Raw genomic sequence first — 20,946 nt, forward strand, 5'->3', positions numbered from 1 at the left:
GGTAAAAAAAACGGCAATATACCGGTTAATATGTGCGGTCTGAAAGGGGCATTAGCAGCTGGCTGCCCTGTATATCGTATAAGGATTAGTCCCCCTCAGTATTGGTTGTGAGGGACACAGAACAAACCATGCTCCCAGGTTGTGATGCGCTCATGGTTTTCATTGTTCATCTTCTGGTGAAGACAAATTGGAGAAATATAAATGTGTGACCATCAGCGATCTTACTGATGTCTCTTAACAAGCTCGGCTCTAGTAAGCATATGTAATAAAATATTGGTTTAGGATTACATTAACGAGTTTGGCTGTTTTACTCTATTACAGTGGTGGACTTTTCACAGTTTATATTTTTAGACAATAGATAGCCTTAAAGGTGTATATGGCATACTTTTCTAACATTTTAACACTTTCATTGCTCTTTTAATCTGATAAAGCCTGGACAGATCACAGTGACCTTTTCCCAGTGTTCTGTTCTTTGTGCTGCTTTTCAGTTGTTTAGAACCAAAACAGATGGTAAGTAAATTTGCCCCCTGGAATTTTCTCAGCCCTCCTTTCATAAAATGTTCCAAATTCACTCACTCTCAGAACTCACCTGATGCTGGCCTTGAATAACTGGGGTGCCTTAGATTTCACATCCGTTCCCTAATACCATTGTGTTTAGGGCAGGCTAGAATTATTTTAAGTACTGTAAAGCTACAGAAACAAACATGACTGTAATCAAGTCTGCCACTAGATGTCACCATGTGCATGTTCCTCATTATCTTGTGTGTGGTTTACAAAATGTATTTATTATGCAGAAAGAAAGGGAACTACCCTAGATAATTTAAGCATCATGTGTTTATTGAGGCATATAAAAAACAGCAATATGTTGGGATATACAGTGCCCTTTATCAAGCAAACATCATGGTCAAGCCAGCAAGTTTATAAAGGCATCAGAGTTTGAAAATGTTGCAAAAACAAAGTAATGGCTGAATGACATCACTATGCCATAGTTGCCTACCCTCCTGCATTCTGCAGGAGTCTCCCTGAAATAACAGCAATCTCCCTCTCCCTCATTAGTCTAGCAATCTCCCTCATGTTACCTAGCCCACATTACACTTTTACTTTTTTGTGGAACGAGAGACAGATACATTTACATTGAATAATCAGTACCATTTCCCAGCACTTTACCAAGTATAGTAGCTCTTACTAACTGCTTTGGGGTCATCTACATTTAGAGATAAGTCATTTTAAAAGATTCCTCTCAGATGTAGCAGTACACACCCACGCTTCTAGGTGCCACGTTTGCAATCTCTTTTCACAATCTCTCCATATATGAAACTAGATACACCCACTGGGTGGAGCATGACGCGCTCCCTCAATGAGGTGCTGGGCAAAATTCTGCTACCACCTATAATCTCCCTGAAACTAGTTTTCAAAAGTAGGCAAGTATGCACTATGCATTTACCAAACCACTTATTAATAATAATAATAATAATAATAATAATAATAATAATGTCAACACAACACTATTAAAATGAACCAGTAAACATCAAAAGAACCAATATGGACATGCAAAACAAGTCTTACTATGTATGGACTGAGGGGAACAGACTGCCCAGCTCAATCCTGTCATCACATTTCCACCAATGGCCAAACCCCGATACACACTAGACTATTCACTATTGCAGACAGACCGAAAGCTATTGTTAACATCATCATTATCAATATTGGGCATACAGCCATACACACTGGATGTTATGCTTGATATAGCATTATCATTTATATAATTAAGGCTCTTTCGTCAAGTGTGTATGGGGCTTAAGGATCATCTGCAGCCAACTACCCTAAGGATAATGAAATATAAGAGCGGTCACAAAATATCTGCAATCGGGTGCCATCTATGGAAAAGTTGTAGAGCTCCGCCATCAGATAGCCGCCACCCCGCCGCTGTGACAACCCACCCTGTGCAAGGCTGTGCATAGCTTGTGAAAATCACTCATGTAGCTAATGCTAAACTCACGGCAGTAAAAGATGAATGTAGGACGTTAGGGGATGCTCTGAAGCAGGTGGCAACCACTGTAACATTTTCAGAATTATTGCCAGTACACAGAGGGGAAGATAAAACTCATTGCAGAAGCTTTCATGTTTGGCTAAAGATGTGGTGCAGTGAGGAGAGATTTGGATTTATACTTTAGGTCATAATCTCACCATTTGGCAAGGTAGGAGCTTATTCAAAGGTAATGGCCTACACCCATCTACAAGGGAAACAGCAGAGGCAGAACTCTGGGAGGCAGTGGAGTCATCTGACGCCGGGCTCCTGCTCTCAAGGGGGCACCTCTCCTCCCGTGCAATTTTAAATCCATTAATTGAAGGCCATTGATATCACTTCTGGAGTTCTGAAATATGTGTTCTATCTCTCTCTCTCTCTAGATATAGATATACTGAATACATACTGTGTATATATGTCTGTTATATTTAATAACAGACATACAGTATAAACTTTATATAAGGTTTTGTGTGTGTATGGGGGGGGGGGGGGGAGGCATACACATCTTGCCTCCGGGCAACTGGGACGAACTTACGCCACTGGGAAACAGGAATATTAAGTGAACAGTTTAGTTGCTAAATCAATAACTTTAAACTAGTAGAGGCAGGGCCGGCGCCACCACTAGGCAAATCTAGGCATTTGCCTAGGGCGCCGGCCACCGGAGGGCGGCATTTTGCCCCCGTGCCGCGGGGGTACCTGTCCTGCGGCGCTGTGTATTTAAAGCTGGCGGCGGCGGCGGCGGCAGTGAGGGGTCCCTGCAGTCAACAAGAAGAAATAACCAGCGCTATCCGCCGGGCTATGCGGAAGCGCTTCTGTTGTGAAAACCCTGTCCGCACGCTGATTGGCTGAGATTTAGCCAATCAGCGTGCGCCGTGCGGGCAGTGTTTTCACAACAGAAGCGCTTCCGCATAGCCCGGCGGATAGCGCTCGTTGACTGCAGGGACCCCTCTCTGCCACCACCGCCAGCTTTAACTACACAGCGCCGCAGGACAGGTACCCCCCCCCCACACCTCCCCCGGCACCGGGGCGCCCCCACCCCGACTCGCCTGGGGTGCTCCGGTGCCTTGCGCCGGCCCTGAGTAGAGGAGACAGTGAACAAACAGGAATAATGCAATATTCTCCCGCAACCCAGAGGTATTGTTTCTGCAGGCATATGGGATAGGAAGCATATCCACAACAACATTAAATAGCTCAGATCAAAACCAAATAAACATAGATTGGAACAGGAAGAGCACAAACAAAAGTATAAGAGCTATGTGTGCAAATGCTTTGGAAATACAATCCCAGAACTGATTGCAATAATGGCAAGGGATGATCTAGATATTGAGTCATGGTGCAATGAAAATCATGACTGGCACATAGCTATGGCCCTTATTCTGGTTGGTGCGGTAATATCCGCGTGCGTTCGTGCCGCCGATGTTTTGTGTCTGCGCATGTGCAGAGGCGTCTCTGCGCATGTGCGAGCGGGGCGTACGGCCAAATCCCGCATGAAATGTGAACACTCCGAACAGGGGGTGGAGAGGGGCGTGAAGGGCTATTTGGGCTCATTACCATATGCATACGCCCCGCGTTTCATGGGCGTTCCCATGCAAACGCTGGGCGTACGTATGGTAATGCGGCCGTGACGCACGTGTAGGGGGCGGACATATGACATCGCCGGATGTCAGCTGCCTGCCCAGATCCGTGCTTTTGCACGGAGAAATGTCCGTGTGGTCTGAGGTTGCGGGAGCTGGTGGAGCACTCGGTCCTGCATTCGATGGTCTGCGACCATCGAATGATGGGGGAGGTTCCCTTAGATGGAGGAGGCGTATTCCGTGAAAAATACACGTGCGGTCCGTTCGGCCAGCTTCTTACCGCGTACGGACGGAGTTGGCGATCCGTATGGAAGGCGGGGTTTCGCACGCACGGTCCTGGCCGCATAATCGGATCCGGCCGCACCGATCAGAATAAGGGCCATTATCAGGATATACTTTATTTAGGAAGGATAGAATGGGAAGAATTGGAGGAGGGGTAGCAATGTATGTAATGTATGTATTTAGGAAGGATAGAGTGGGAAGAATTGGAGGAGGGTAGCAATGTATGTAAAGAAGAGCATAAATACTACCTTAATACAAAGTATTGAAGAAAAAACTGAGGCCCTTTTGGGTGACCACAGAAACACAGGACAATGCGATTCTTCCTATACAGACCAGGTCATGAAGAGAAACTGGACAAGAACCTGCTGGAGGGTATCACCATAATGGTATCAAAAGGAGAGGTAAAAATCATGGGAGATTTTAATCTTTCTGATGTAAACTGGGAGCTCATTTAACAAAAAAAATTTACAATTAACCAGTGGATAATGAATGAAAATTATCTGCAATGTAGTATCTCTATTTTCTGCGTGTGACTCTTCCGGGTATAATATAGAAGTGAACTTAAAGTGCACTTTAATTCAGGTGTGCCCGTAACAGTTTCTTTAAGGTAGACTTCACAGTGCAGGAAATACCAACATGAATTCAACTTACATGGGAATTCAATCTCGCGTGCACATCAGTGGTTTCTTTGTCAATAGATGGTCGTAGACATCAGGGAACAGGTAAGTAGAATTTATTACACAAAGATCCACGGATCCACGCGACAAACAATGGTAAAACGTGTCCAAGTGGAAGCAGTGCCGATTAGCGGGTGCCGGCGGCTTCTCCCTCCGTGCTGGGCGTGCTGCAGACAACGCCGGGGAAAGAGGGTGGTAGTGACGCTGCCGAGGTCCGTCCCGCTGCTCCTGCTCCTGCTGATTGGTATTGCGGCTCGATCAACGCGTTTCGGATATTAAGTATATCCTTTTTCAAGATGTACTTAATAGCCGAAACGCGCAGATGTGTCTTGCCTTCCCCTCGCCCTAATATTCCTTTCCCCTCCCAAGCCTCAGACCTCGCCCGACATTTCCGTTCATAAGAAGCCTGGCACCTCGCCCTAATTTGCATTAAACCCCACACTAACATGTCCATTTACCCATCCGTAATTTGGCACACACCTCACCCCACTGTGCCCGAATGAGCCACGTACGTTGCCCTGATGTTCTCAACTCACCCTAATGTGCCTGACACCACGCTCCACTTTCATAACCATCCCATCACAACAACCACACAACTCCAAAATTGCCTCCAAGATACTGGAAAAATGCATCCCACAAGACACTTTTTTACCTCTGGTTGGCAGACCCTAATATAATAGGAACAAAACATTGCAATTACCTTACAGTTTTATTTTCTAGAATGGCACAGCAGTGTATATCGCCTGAAATACTTTACGAATAATACCAGGGCTAATATATTCCACAGCGCATCAGCTTACATAGAAAACAAGAAGAAGGACTGCCGCGCCGGAAACTCCACGATACTTCACACTGGCGGAGTTTTTTTCAAATCAACAATGCAAAACTTTGTTCATACATCACGCGAACACAATGCGGACTTGAAAACGGGATGTCAGCGCACTGCTAAGCGTTGATACATCCCGGCCTAAATGTTTAATGCGCGCCTTTGGCAGACAATGTCCCTGTTTATGAAGCGTATTGTGAATTTTGGCTTAATCCATGTGGCATTATGTGAATTCTGGCTCAATCCGTGTGGCATTATGTGAATTTTGGCTCAATCCATGTGGCATTATGTGAATTTTGGCTCAATCAGTGTGGCATTATGTGAATTTTGGCTCAATCCGTGTGGCATTATGTGAATTTTGTCTCAATCCGTGTGGCATTATGTGAATTTTGGCTCAATCAGTGTGGCATTATGTGAATTTTGGCTCAATCCGTGTGGCATTATGTGAATTTTGGCTCAATCCGTGTGGCATTATGTGAATTATGGCTCAATCCGTGTGGCATTATGTGAATTTTGGCTCAATCCGTATGGCATTTTATGAATTTGGCTCAATCCGTGTGGCATTATTTGAAGTTTGGCTCAATCCATGTGGCATTATTTGAAGTTTGGCTCAATCCATGTGGCATTATGTGAATTTTGTCTCAATCCTTGTGGCATCATTTGAAGTTTGGCTCAATCCATGTGGAAATACGTGAATTTGGCTCATTCCATTTGGCATCATGTGTAAGGGGCAAGTGTAACGATCAGATCAGGTGATCGATCAAATTAACGTATGCCTCCTGTTATGATTATCTGTCCGGTGAATGTATGTCTGATATTGGTGTAATAGTTATGTCTCCTGTGAGTATTGGAATCAGGACATGTCTTGTATGTAAACTGTAGGTGACCCTGGTTTGAGTTTGAGGCCTGTATTCCCTCAGTGTGACATCTGTGGACTCCTCCGGAGTTAGGATGTAAGATAAGATCTGAGCCCCTCATAAACCATGGTCCAGGAGAAGAGGTTAGAGTTTGTCCCCTTCCTTCACATCTCTTATCAGTGGGTCTGCTATGCAAGGAAGGAGGATCAATCACTTTGAAAACAGCAGACTGTAGAAGACAGATTGCCAGGGACCTTCCACACTCCTTCAGCATGGAAAGAGTGGAATCCCAAGGGTGGGAGGGATGAGGGAGTCTGCAAGGTATAACTAAGACCTTTCTCCCTATAGTCAGTGTCACTACCTGGGGGTCTAGCAAACAGGCTGTAGGCGACGAGAGATTTCTTGTGGAGAACCCCCCCACGTCAGGATCTGTATTTAAGTGTAAGATAGGTTCTGTCATTTTTTCCCCTTTTTATTTTATCTCTGAACTTGCATTTAATCGTTGTGTGTACTTTTAAAATCATTGTAATGTCTTGTAACCATTTTGTTTAAAGCTCTGTAGTATTTCTAGGAATAAATAATACATATTCCCAGTTCTGGTTCTGTGTTCCTAAGACTCATTAGCCTCAGAAGAGAAAGGCTGGAAAACGTTACCATTGTTATCCTGTATTGTGTGGTCAGGGGCGAGCCAAGCCGCCCCTTGCGCAGTTTCAGGCGCTAAAATCAGGTTTTGGCTGGTGGCAGTGTACCTCAAGGAAAGGACCCGAGTGTCCTAAGTGAACCCCAGTCACGGCCGGAGCTGCTCAGATTGACGTATCGGAGCAGGCGACCGGTGGGTCCGTGACATTTGGTGGCAAGCGGTGGGGTGGAGAATTCATTTTTCTCTTTAAGAACTTAAGTGAGTGTGGGTAGAATTTTGTGAGAAATACCCACATCACCAGAATCAGAACTCAGAGCTTTACTATAGTTTTAAAAGTCACACAGTGAGTGCAATTTCTGTTCCCCTTCCTTCTCTTGTTTTTCTTTCCTATCATTTTATTTGACAAGTGTGAGACTCAGGATGGCTGATTACCAGCAGATGAGGAGAGATGACCTGGCGGTCGTGTGTGTTCGGAGGAATATCCCTTGGTCTGGCCAGAGTAGAAAACGTATGATTCAGGCACTCGTGGATGCCGATCGGACTCTAGCTGCTGGAGGAAACCAGTCCATGGACAATCCTACCCCAGGGGCTCAGTCAGCACTGGACCTTACCAACGATTCCGCGCCAGGGTCAAACACTTCTGCTGGACCCAGCAAGTCTACACTGCCGAGCGACCTTCTAGCTGTTATCAGGCAAATTAAGAATGTGAACCCCGTATTCGCTTTGCAGCTGGTGCAGTTCTGCCAAGCCATTGTCGACAGAGAGGCTGCGGAGCGCAAAGCCACTGTGGACCGAGAGGCTGCGGAGTGCAAAGCCATACGAGAGGCTGAGGAGCGCAAAGCTGTACGTGAGGCTGCAGAGCGTCAGGCCCAGCGTGAGTACCAGTTTGAACTGGTGAGGCTCAGGGGGCTGATCACTGTTGGTGAACCAGTGGAGGATGATACAGGGCATCATGATGGCGAACCTTTACGTGAGACTTTATCTGCCGTGGCTACTGAGTTAGCAGGAGATGGGCTTCGTACTGAACTTTTACTGTCTGCGGAAGTAAATAATGTGTTGGATCATGATGTGGACTCTGTTATCAATCATGGGGAGCCTAACAAGGGACAGAGGTCCCAAATCACCGCTGACGCGAATTTCACCGGACCGTGTCATGCACAGTTCCCTGTCTTGGAAGCAGACAGAGGAAGCCAAGTGAGTGTCAGCTTGGTTGTGAGCAATGAGCTGGCCCTGGACACTACCACCGATGCTCAGAGAGCTGACATCTCTGCTAGCACCAGGGAGACTGTAGGATGTGTGGCAGTCAGGGTGACTGCAGAGTACCAATCCCCTACAGCACCAGAAGAGCCCAGTGAGTATTCTGACTGCATAGTGAAAGTATGCAGGGAAGAGACTATGTCGGAAATAGGAATGGGACTTTCTGACTGTATGCACACAAGTATGTGTGGGACTACTGATGTGGGACTTTTATTAACTCCACACATATCTGTCAATGTCGCTAACCCTTCTGAACCATATGATGCATCTCAGGTAGTATGTAACCATGCTGAACATTGCAATGTTGTTATTTTGTGTGAAGCCCCTGGGATGATCGGTGATAGTGCCGTACCTTCGGTGGAGGTGGAGGGTGAGTTAGAGACAGGTATAGTGGGTAATCCTTGCCAGTTTGTGGGGTTAAATGAATGCCCTAAGCTAATTGGGAATGAGACACCCTCACTCATCAGTGGTAGGAGTGCTGATGGTGATGTCATTAAGGTTGCTGTGCTAGACGTTAACCCTGTTCTTCCAGTGATGTCTGGTTGTGACATCGGGCCAGGGGTCGCTAACTGCACAAATGGGACAGATCTGAGTTGGTTGCAGGCAGAGCATGTACCTGCCAATAAGTTACTGGTGACAACATGCTCAGATAACCCCATTCCTGCTCAGAGACAATGGGATCCAGATATAGCGTTTTTGCCACGGTGCAATTGTAAGCCAGCAGGATGGGCCCCATGTGTTGTGGAAGATGCACAGGCTAATTTGCTGGTATTGCAGGATGTCTCCCCAGGTTATGATATTGATGTTACTGTTGATAATGTGATGTCTTGCGCTACTGTGGGAAATGTGGTACCAGGTATAATAAGTGACCCGGTGGGTCCTGTGTGCACTGTAGACCTGTCAGATAGGGAGAGAGTGTCCCTTACTGCAGCTTTCCCCCCAAACCCCCCTCCTTACTGTAGCCACACAAACAAAGATACAGGAACACAGCAGGGGTTACCTCCAGACACTGAGAACCCTCCAGAGAGTGCATTTTTCCAGCATCACTGGATAACGGATGCCTCTCCTGAGAACCTCAGTGGCACCACCCCAGCCACAGAACCTACGGGTCTGGGAGGGAAGGTCAGGATCAGGAAGGTGTCCTGGACTGCCATGGAAAGCTTGGCTTTCCACGCAGAACTGAGAACCAACCCTGCACAGGCTGCCCCATACCGGGGAAGTGGGAAAGATACCCCTGGGTACAGTGAGAGGGTTGTTTCAGGAATAGAGCCAGTGGCTAGTAGGGAAGCTGCTGTGTGTAACCAGAAGGGTGGGTGGGCCCGCGAAGCACAGGTAAACTCAGCTATATTAACCTCAGGAAAGCTGAGCTGGGATGTTCCCAAGACAGGGGACAAGGACCTGCTGGTATTCCCCCTTGCAGAAACGTGCCCCCCTTCACAATTCACACACACAGACACAGAGGGCGAATCTCCTCACAAAAGGATGAGGTGTGAGGTGTTGAGTGAGTGGACCTTCCCCCCAGTGAAGGGGAGGGGGGGTCAGTCAGCTCAGGAGAGGTGCTGGGAAGACATTTTTAAGTCTGTATATAGTGCTGGGAGAATGCCCCACACCTGTGGTATAGTTAAACGTGCCGAGTTACGAGTCCCAGGGGGATGGCCGTTTGGGGTGTGGCGGAATGGTCTGGTACTGATCTCAGTGAGTAAGGCCAAACTGCCAGCTGCAGGGGAGAATCCGTGTCCAGGAGTCCGACGCACAGCTGTGGTGGGCTGTGTCATTGCCAGCCGGGATGGACACAGCTCCCACTATATCAGTGTGCTCACAGACTATGGGTTCGAGGACACCTGTGTGCTTTTAGTTTGCCATCTCCTGCGAGAGGGACAGGGACTATGCCCATTGCCCACCCTAGCCACGGCTATGGCGTCAGGTGGTGCCATGACAGACGTCAAGTATAGTGAAGTGTTAGTACAGATCCCGCAGAATCAGTGGCAGTCTGTCTCAGCACAGAGACCACTGCTACCTGTCCAGGTGATGTAGTTAATAGCGCACTGATGAGACGGTGACGTGGGTCACCGCCTCTGTGCGCCATTTTAAAAGGGGGAGGTGTAACGATCAGATCAGGTGATCAATCAAATTAACGTATGCCTCCTGTTATGATTATCTGTCCGGTGAATGTATGTCTGATATTGGTGTAATAGTTATGTCTCCTGTGAGTATTGGAATCAGGACATGTCTTGTATGTAAACTGTAGGTGACCCTGGTTTGAGTTTGAGGCCTGTATTCCCTCAGTGTGACATCTGTGGACTCCTCCGGAGTTAGGATGTAAGATAAGATCTGAGCCCCTCATAAACCATGGTCCAGGAGAAGAGGTTAGAGTTTGTCCCCTTCCTTCACATCTCTTATCAGTGGGTCTGCTATGCAAGGAAGGAGGATCAATCACTTTGAAAACAGCAGACTGTAGAAGACACATTGCCAGGGACCTTCCACACTCCTTCAGCATGGAAAGAGTGGAATCCCAAGGGTGGGAGGGATGAGGGAGTCTGCAAGGTATAACTAAGACCTTTCTCCCTATAGTCAGTGTCACTACCTGGGGGTCTAGCAAACAGGCTGTAGGCGACGAGAGATTTCTTGTGGAGAACCCCCCCACGTCAGGATCTGTATTTAAGTGTAAGATAGGTTCTGTCATTTTTTCCCCTTTTTATTTTATCTCTGAACTTGCATTTAATCGTTGTGTGTACTTTTAAAATCATTGTAATGTCTTGTAACCATTTTGTTTAAAGCTCTGTAGTATTTCTAGGAATAAATAATACATATTCCCAGTTCTGGTTCTGTGTTCCTAAGACTCATTAGCCTCAGAAGAGAAAGGCTGGAAAACGTTACCATTGTTATCTTGTATTGTGTGGTCAGGGGCGAGCCAAGCCGCCCCTTGCGCAGTTTCAGGCGCTAAAATCAGGTTTTGGCTGGTGGCAGTGTACCTCAAGGAAAGGACCCGAGTGTCCTAAGTGAACCCCAGTCACGGCCGGAGCTGCTCAGATTGACGTATCGGAGCAGGCGACCGGTGGGTCCGTGACAGCAAGTATAATGGGGTCTAGTATTTTGTTGTATATGGTGTTGTACACTACACTCAAGGACACGCCCCCTGTTGAGTGGCCACACCCCCTTTTCCGGAGCGCGCCTTCGGCACGCACACAACTACATACTTCAATTTTGTTGCTATGGTGGGCCTGCGTACTTTAAATACCAGGCCATATTTTTAATCCCATTCCTGCCCTCTTTCTGCCGCTCTCTTGTACACTGGCACCACTAACACCGCCCCTCCCCCACCTAAACCCTCTTTTATCATGGTGCCCCCCCCCTGTCATTTTATCCTGGATCCGCCCCTGCACATGCCCACACCAGTTGCCGACGCTAGTAGCACTGCTTGTACATATGTCCACACCAGTTGCCGACACTAGTAACGCTGCCTATACACATGCCCACACCAGTTGCAGACACTAGTAGCGCTGGGTTGCCTACTTTTGAAAAGCAGTTTCAGGGAGATTGTAGATTCTGAAGGGGCGTGTCATGTCCCACCCAAAAGGGCATATCTAATGACACCTATGGACATGTCTAGGGACACTTACAGGCATATCTAGTTTGCCATACAATATTTGGCCATGCTGTCCTGAGAAACGATATGTCCTTAGCTGTAATACAAGCTTTGTGAATAGGAGGAAGGAAATGCTATGGTACTCTCCCCCTCCAGGCCCCCACGCTGCTACAGCTACAGAAAAAATTATCCCCCTCCCCACTGCTTCCCCAAAAAATGTTTATGAAGAAGAAGGGGCAGGCAGAGGATAGGTTGTATGAAACTGCGCTGCTGCAGTAGCATGAAGGCCTGGAGGGGATCCCTTCTAATATATCAGCGGGGAGCAGAGGGACATAACTAAGCAGCCAGCCAATCTCACCTGCTGCCTGCCGCTGTGTAGTTCTTATACCTCAGTGCGGTCACCAATCTCTGCAGCTTCTCCCGCTCTCCATCACCGCGCTGCGCTGTCAGCTTGCTTGCCCGCCGCTGCTGCAATAGTTAGTGTGTAGCTGCTACGGCTGTGGACAGCGGTGCGCTACCCACAAAGCCCGGCAGCGGCCGGCATTAAACAGGACAGCGCGACGTCATGACGTCGGCGTAAAAGAGCCCGAACCCCGGCACTCACTGACTAGCGCATGCGCAGTCACAGGTTTCCCACCGTAAACCTTAAAAACCGGGAGAATCCCCTCTATTCCCGTGAGACCGGGAGTTAGAGGCAAAACGCGGGAGACTCCCGCAAATTGCGGGAGGGTCGGCATCCCTGTAGTAGCGCTGCATGTACATATGCCCACACCAGTTGCCGACACTAGTAGCGCTGATTATACATATGCCCACACCAGTTGCCGACACTAGTAGCGCTGCTTGTACACATGCTGACACCAGTTAAAGTACACTCACATTTTACTTAACTGGTTCAGGGCACTTCAGGCTGGCAGCTCATCCTCTCCTTCTTTTTCCAATAGAAAGCAGTGTAGCCCCGCCCCCTCCGGACGTTATCCCCGCCCCTTTTTGGTCCCTGCAGCGACGCTGACCAGGAGCTGGGGGGGATCCTCTGTGCTGTCCGTGCTGCTGCCTGTAATGCAGTGTTACACAGGCGCAGCAGCTGCTGACAGCCACAGAGGACTGAGCGAGTCCGCAGCCCCACTCTCTGTAGTGGCCTCCTGCACTAGACGTCCTCAGTGCAGGAGGCCGGCGGCCATGTTTCTGAAGACCAGTCGGAGACTGGTCAGCCGTGACTGCAGCAGCAGCCTCAGAAACAAACAGGCGGCCCGCACACAAATAGATTGTGCGGCCCGGGGGGCACATGGCACCCTGCCCCCCGGCCCAGCCCGCCCCTGGGCATAGACTTAACTGAATAGATTGTTCTTATTTACTGTAATGCTGTAGCAAATTCATCAGCAGATAAAGTAACAGATTATTTTTAGCTCTACAACTACCTTATATCACTGTCATGCCATTCTATAACAAATCATGCTACAGTATTACAGTTGACCACAAGATGGCACTCTTCACTTATATGGCCTTTGCATAACTATACTGCATGAGTTGTGACAGACATTTCGCTAGTCTTAATTTAGTTAGTGCTATAGAAATATCCACTTCCTTCTTTATAAAAAAAATCAGTATTGGCATGGATCAGTCTGTATTACAGCGGTGCAAAGCGCCAGCAATAAAAGAAAGTTTAACAAAAATCTTTGTGTTTTGCTTTGCTGTGCAGTGTGCTTGCTACAGATGTGGTTGGAGGTGTGGCACATTGTACAAGGTACCAATGATCAGAACTTTGTGCATGTGACGGGCTGTGCTGCACATATGCAATATGGGTCCTACTGAATAATTGGACTATATACAGGATGAGGCAAATATATGGAACTTTTAGAAAATGTTACTTACAGTAGTTACCCAGTGTTAAATATTGCTTCCGTCCAGAGGCGTAACATGGACCCATTGCATCCGGATCAAGTTCAGGTCATGGCACCCCTCCCCCCCTCCAATATGTACACCACCGTGCAGACACTCAATAGCCACTGCAGGCAGAAAATCAATGTCCCCCATTATCACTTCAAAACATAAATGTGGGTAAAAACATATGTTATAAATGTTATTATTCACTGATTGTTTCCAAGCTACCACTTTGGTGCTGGGGTTATTTATTGAATGTTTCAAAAAGGGTAGAAATTTTTTATTACATATGTTTTTATCCATGTTACTATTCTCTTAGCTAACCTCTCCTTTGTGAACCCAGATCACTGCCATGGTGGACATTTTTCGAGTGATTTGTGTCTTTGGTACCGAGATGCCACCGCGGGTAAGTATAACGTATGGGTGCAGTGGGTGATCAATACTTTGTTGATGAACCGCTTCCCCAGTCTAAGTTTAATAGCTCTCTGGAGCAGGTTTTCATCCAGGATGTCTCTGTACATTGCTGCATTCATCTGTTTCTCTATCCTAATTTGTCTCTCAGTTCCTGCACCTGAAAAATATCCCCACAGCATGATCCTGCCACCACCATGCTGCACTGTAGGGATGGTATTGGCCTAGTGATGAGCGGTGCCTGGTTTCCTCCAAACATGATGCCTGCCATTCATGCCAAAGAATTCAATCTTTGTCTCATCAGGCCACAGAATTTTGTTTCTCATGTTCTGAGAGTCCTTCAGGGACATTCTGGCAAACTCCAGGTGGGCTGCCATGTGCTTTTTTGTGCCTTACTTCTGACACATGGTGGACTCCTGTAGAGATGGTTGTCCTTCTGAAAGGTTCTCCTCTCTCCACAGAGGAATGCTGTGGCTCTGACAGAATGACCATCGGGTTCTTGATCACCTCCCTGACTAGGGCCCTTCTCCCTTGATCGCTCAGTTTAGCTTTAGCTTAGTTTTAAGCCAGCTCTAGGAAGAGTCCTGGTTGTTCCAAACTTCTTCCATATACGGATGATGCCGGCCAAAGTGCTCATTGGGACCTTCAAAGCATCAGATGTTTTTTCTGTACCATTCCCCAGATTTGTGCCTCGAGATAATCCTTTCTCTGCGGTTTTGAGCTTCATGGCAAAGGCGGTGAATACTTATGTACATATGATTTCTTAGGGTTTCTTTTTTATAAATTTGCAAAAATCTCCCAAAAACTTTTTTCCATATTGTCATTTATTCCATTTTGGAATAAGGATGTAACATTCTGGATGCACTGTATATATGTCTTTTTCATAATTTAATTTATAACAAAAATAAGTCTTACTTTTGTTTTGTTTTTTTAGCCCCCCGGGCTGCACACAGCCCTCACAATATGCTGCTTCTTTATATAGTACACACTGCCTGCTGACTTCCCGTGTTCAGCTCCTCCCTTCCAGTTTGTGAAGAAACCCACTTACCCAAAACTCTGTCCCACAGACTGCGGATGCCGCCCCAGTGCTGCAGTACAGCACTATCAGTATAATGTCTGCTAATGTCTGCTTCTATAACACTGTGAATCAGTGATTACGATCTGATCTGAGGTGGGTGTCGTGACCCTTTCACAGATTGAGGACTGTGTCTTCCCCCCCCCCCCCCCCCAACGACCACGACCTGAGCTCTTCCCACTGTGTCCACACAGCAAGGGCTCTTTGCAGCTTCAGTGACTCCCTCTCTGCTCTCTCTTCAAGCCCCTTGACGCATCATGTGCTTGTATACAGCTTGGAACGCTGAGTCCCAGCAGTGAGGATCCCAGCAGTAGCCGCACAGCATGCCTTGAACTCAGTGGCGTAACTACATACATGTGGGCCTCATAGCAAAAGTTTTTAAGGGCCCCTATTTATCCCCTAATGCTGAAAAATGTATACAGCACATGATACTTTGACAGGCAAAGTGGGCCCCTTTCAGCTCTGGGCCCCATAGCAGCTGCACCCCCTTTATCTATGGTAGTTACGCCCTTGCTTGAACTATCGGCTGTCTGGAGTGTAAGCTCCACTGGAGCCAACCTCCCTGCTCCCATCTTGTGACAGCACCACCATGGGCTGTGAAAAATAGTCATTACTTTTATTCAGGGTGTAATCAGTAAACATGATTCTATGGGATCAACAAAATTTCACTTGGGCAAAATTTAGGAGGAACATTTTACTATGACTGTGAGCAATGCAAAGTTGTGTCATACTTGCCAACATTAATAAGTCCCTATCCGGGAGGAGGTGACTGCCCAGGTCACCCAGTATGGGGTGGACCAGGGTCATGGAACAGACTTGGGGCAGTTTAGGTGCATGGAAGCTATAGGAGGATCTGCAGAATAGCTTGACAGCATGTACCGGCATTGTACAGCAGGGGGCTGAGGCTATGGTGACTTGACTCATCGAATCGTGTCACCTGCTCCCCGGCTCATGGGGGGAAGTCTGGCAGCTGGGAACAATCTGGTGGCAATCGGGGAGACTTGCTTGGGGGGCTGGGAGGGCCACCCGGTTTTTCAGTTCCTCCTTTACACCCCATTTAAAGGCAGAAATATACAGGCTTCACATATTAAATAGTAAACCAGTATTCTAGTTGGAATGTCACACATGCATATATGATCATTAAGGAAAAGTTCTGAAAGGTAATAAAGATAATTCCAGGTCTTTGGTGCGAATACAATGAAAGTTAGTTTCCACTGTGAATATCAGGGCGCATATATACATGGAGTATAATGGAAAACCAATATATATAGAAATACGTCCATTTAGCTTGGATGTGGGTGTTCCAGATGCTCTCTAATGGGGTAGTGTTTATTACTGTGGGGGTGAATGCAGTTGTTTTTATTACTGTGGGGGCCAGTGTTTTATTTCTGTGGGGTGAATGCATTTGTTTTATTACTGTGGACACTAATGTGTGATTTTACTGCGTGGGTCAATGTGCTTTATTTCTGTGCGGTGAATGCATTTGTTTTTATACAGTGTGTGTGTGTGTGTGTGTGGGGGGGGGGCATTGTGTTGTTCTTTACATCGGTGTTGAATGCAGATGTTTTTTTACTGCAGGGACCAATGGATTTGTATTACTGTGGTGGCTAATGTGTTTTATTGCTGTGGGGGCAATACATTTGTTATATTACCGCAAGGCACAATGTTTTATTGTTTTATAACTGCATGTTTCATTGCTATGGGTGAATGCTTATGTTTTATTACAGTGAACCAGTGTGTGTGGTTTTTATTCTGCGTAGGTGTAGGTGTGTTTGTGTGTGTGCATGTGTGTGTGTGTTGGGGGACTAAACCATGGGTTTCTGAGAAAGCACAAAAAAGCCATCTTTGTCGTTGTCATTGTACATTTGTAAATATGTTGGATGAGAAATATAAACAAGAGATTTTTATAATCCCTATATGGGGCATACAGACATGGCAAACCAGCTTTTTGGCTGAGTGATGTGCTTCAGCACCCGCGATGCACACCGTCATACTGAATACTGAGCAATCATGCTGAGCTGGGCTATTTTTAATAGGCAAAGCCCCGTGATCTAGTGAAAGCCAATGCAAGCACCACTGGCTTACCCTGCTGGTGATAGCGACGTGCATCACCATCGCTGCAGGGTATACACACGGAGCTATCAGTACTCCATTTCTAAGCGATCTAGTGAGATCACTTAGAAAAGGGGCTGAAATCGCCCCGTGTGTTTGCCCCTTATGTCTGATCATACTATTAGTCGGTGAATACAAGACATGCCTGCAGATGTTGAGTCACAATTCATAGCCAAGATTAAAGAAGCCAATGTTTTTTCCATCAAACTGAATGAGTCAACTGACATCAGTAGAAATCTCAACTCCTAGCATTCAGCAGGTTTGTTTGTCATTAAGAATTTATCAAACAATTTTTATTTTGCAGACAGCTTCTAGAAACAACAAAAGGCCAAGAAATTGTTGTTGTTGTAAACATAATTTCTAACGATTTGTCTTGGGAATCATGCTTCAGCATTTGCACAGACGTGGGAAGACTTAAAAGAGTTGCAGAACTGGCCAAGCAAAAGAGCCCTTCTATAATTTTTACCCTATGGTTCCTCCACAGAGAGGCCCCAGAATATTGTCCTGAAATTTTTATGAAGGTACATCACCAAATGATTCTTACGTCATGTAGTCTATGTTTCGGCCACTAAAGACGTCCTCACAACTCCAGTCAGAATGCTGTGTGAGGACGTCTTTCGATGCCTTGTCTTGACAAAGGCCACCTAGTGGCCGAAACGTAGATTACATGACGTAGGAATCATTGGTGATGTACCTTCATTAAAATTTCATGACAATATTTTGGTGAGTGCCCTTATTGGATCATTGGTATCCTACACTTCGATATTATTGGGACATATTGTGTCACCCTAGAGGAACACCCCTTCAAGTTGCTATTGATGTCCGTGAGTGCAGATTCCCCAACAAATATATATATATATTCTAGAGAAATAAACAAGAGCGCTCCATAGTGCAGTATAAAAGGTGATATTTATTCTTAAAAAGATTCTTCTCCAATAAAGGCAGGTATAAAATAACGTACCACAGTGGGCGGCTTCAACCACCGCAGGACAACAGCGTGAACACTTGTGTCTCAGATACAGTTTACGTCGGAGCGGTTACACTCGGGCTTCCAGACACATCAGATGGGCAGACTGCAACGCCAGGCCACGCCCCAACGCGTTTCGTAATCACGTACTTCGTCAGAGGTACATCTACTAAGGGCGAGCTACTGAGCGGGAAACTATATTAACGGCCAGGGTACAACTAATAAGGGGCAACTACTGTGGGGGAAACTATACTAAGCTGGAAATACTGAAGATACAACTACTAAGGACGCATTACTAAGGGTAATATTATGAGGGCACTACTAACGGGGCTGCTATATGGAACGGCTGTGGGGGACAACTCGGTACTTGTGTATTTTGGCGGCGCCCCCGATTTCCATCGCGCAATGTTTTAATTGCATCGCATCGCATGCCATGCATCCGATGGCATGCGATGCGACGCGATTTTTGCCCCTATACGATGAAAGATTGTATAAGCAATAAGCTTTTAAGCACCCTAATGTGTGCTTACAATGTTAAATGCACCCCCACGCCACCCCCCCACTATAAACGTGAACCCGAAGCGTGGCGAGCGGCGGCGGTACGCGTCCTCCGACCTTTTCATACCCCCACTATCCACGTCGGCGCGGAGTTGAGAATAGAAAGTGTGGCGAGTGCAGCGAGCCCCGCGAGGGGACGCGGATACCTTCACAGGTATCGGAGTCCCCTCGCGGCCTTCACAGGTATCCGCGTCCCCTCGCCACGCTTCGGGCTCGGTGGCTCGCTGCGCTCGCCACACTTTCTATTCTCAACTCCATGCCGACGTGGATAGTGGGGGTATGAAAAGGTCGGAGGATGCGTACCGCCGCCTCTCGCGGGCTCGCTGCGCTCGCCACGATTCGGGTTCAAGTTTATAGTGGGGGGGTGGCAGGGGGTGCATTTAACATTGTAAGCACCCATTAGGGTGCTTATACAATGTTTAATCGCATCGCATCGTATGGCATTGTATGCCATATACAATGTCATACAATTTTAAAATTGTATGGCATTGGACAATATCGCGCGATATAGCGTCGCATCGCATACCATCGTATGCCTTATGGTATGTGATGCGATGGGCGCCGCCAAACTACACAAGTACCGACAACTCTGCTGTGGGGGCTCTCTGAAAAAAAAGTTTTTTATTTCTACTGCAGGGCTGCCCAGTATCAGTCCAGCTGTGCTGCCCAGTGCCCCATATCATTCCAGGTTTGCTTCCCAGTGTGCCGTATCAGTCCAGCTGTGCCACCCAGTGTCCTGTATCAGTCAAGCTGTGTTGCCCAGTGTCAGTCAAGGGGAGCTGCCCCCCTGTATTTAATTAAAATAAAAAAGGTGTTTTTATTTATTTTAACTGCAAGGGCTGTTAAGTGTGCCGTTTCAGTCCAGGTGTGCAGTATCATTCCAGGGGTGAGCCTATTGTGCCATGTAATTCATGGGGTGCTCCTAAGTCTGCCGTATCAATCCAGGGGTACTGCCATTTTAATTAAAAAAAGTAAAAAAGTTTTTTTCTATGCACAGTCTGGAATCCTAATCCCCAGAGGAGGGGTTGGTCCCCCGGGCAGTGGGGACAACTGGGGGTTTCCCCTGTGCCCCTGTGGGCCAGTCCAACCCTGCACTAGACAGAAATGAGAAAGGACAGTGGGTAGAAACTAAAACATCCTTCTACAGATATGGCCTTATTCTGGTTGCCTCTCTGACAAGAATTCCCCACTGATTGAAGCATTCCTTCCTTTCTCCACATCATAACTGTACGAGGCTGCCTTTGCTGCTATGAACATCATGAAGTGCAAGCACAGGTCACGTCTTCAGTAAATGGAGGAGGACTTGAGGGTATGCTTGTCAACCATCCGTCCTTAAACAAGGGTCATCATGTGCACAGGTTTCCTGCTGATTTTCTTATGTAAGTAAAACCTATTTATTTCTACTCATTTTAGTGGAAATTATAACAAATATCAACATATATTAAATATATGTTAATATTTGTTATTATATATTATATTGGATTGAAAAGACACTAGGCAATTTTTAACATCTTGTTTATAGTGCCACACGTTTAAAAAGGTTTAAAACCATCCATCAACACCATAGTCCCTATGCCAGCACTAAATCCTTGGCTTCTCCTGGCCAGATGCGTATTTGATATTATAATGACCTGCACTTGTTTTGTAATGTCACTTTTGTCTTGTATTGGTGTTTCTCTGGTTTTGTTTATGTACTTTGTAATGCACTTTGCATATCTACAAACATTTGAAAGGCTGCAGTTGGGACAGCATGTACCCGAGAAGGTAGAGTAGCCTCAGCAAAAGTGGGCATGGCTTTAATTGAATGCCACATCTCCCATTTTCAACACTATGGGGGTATGCCTGCCAAGAGCCGATGTGTCCCTCAGTGGGGGGGGGGGGGGGTTTGCCTCCTGTCACTCACTGCTCTGCTTAGCGGTGACAAGGAGCTTCTGCCCAAGCCCTATTTTAATTTTGCTCTTTGCTGCCACTGGAGAAGAGATATGTATCTATTTTTTATCTCCATCTACTGTAAATATCAAATTTTCCAGCTTTAATGAGATAATTATGTTTATTAAAGATTCCCCTTCAAATCTTAGTACGTAGACCCGCATTATATCTTAAGCCAATTCCAGGCAGAGTAAGAAGGACTTTCCTTGTGCTATTTATATGAAGAAAGTAAACAGCTAAGAGTGCAATCTCTTCTTATGGCTACAGGTTAGAAGCCCGTGAATAATAGCT

Source organism: Crinia signifera, chromosome 2 (genome assembly GCF_055691185.1).
Source record: "Crinia signifera chromosome 2, ASM5569118v1, whole genome shotgun sequence".
Taxonomy (NCBI): domain Eukaryota; kingdom Metazoa; phylum Chordata; class Amphibia; order Anura; family Myobatrachidae; genus Crinia; species Crinia signifera.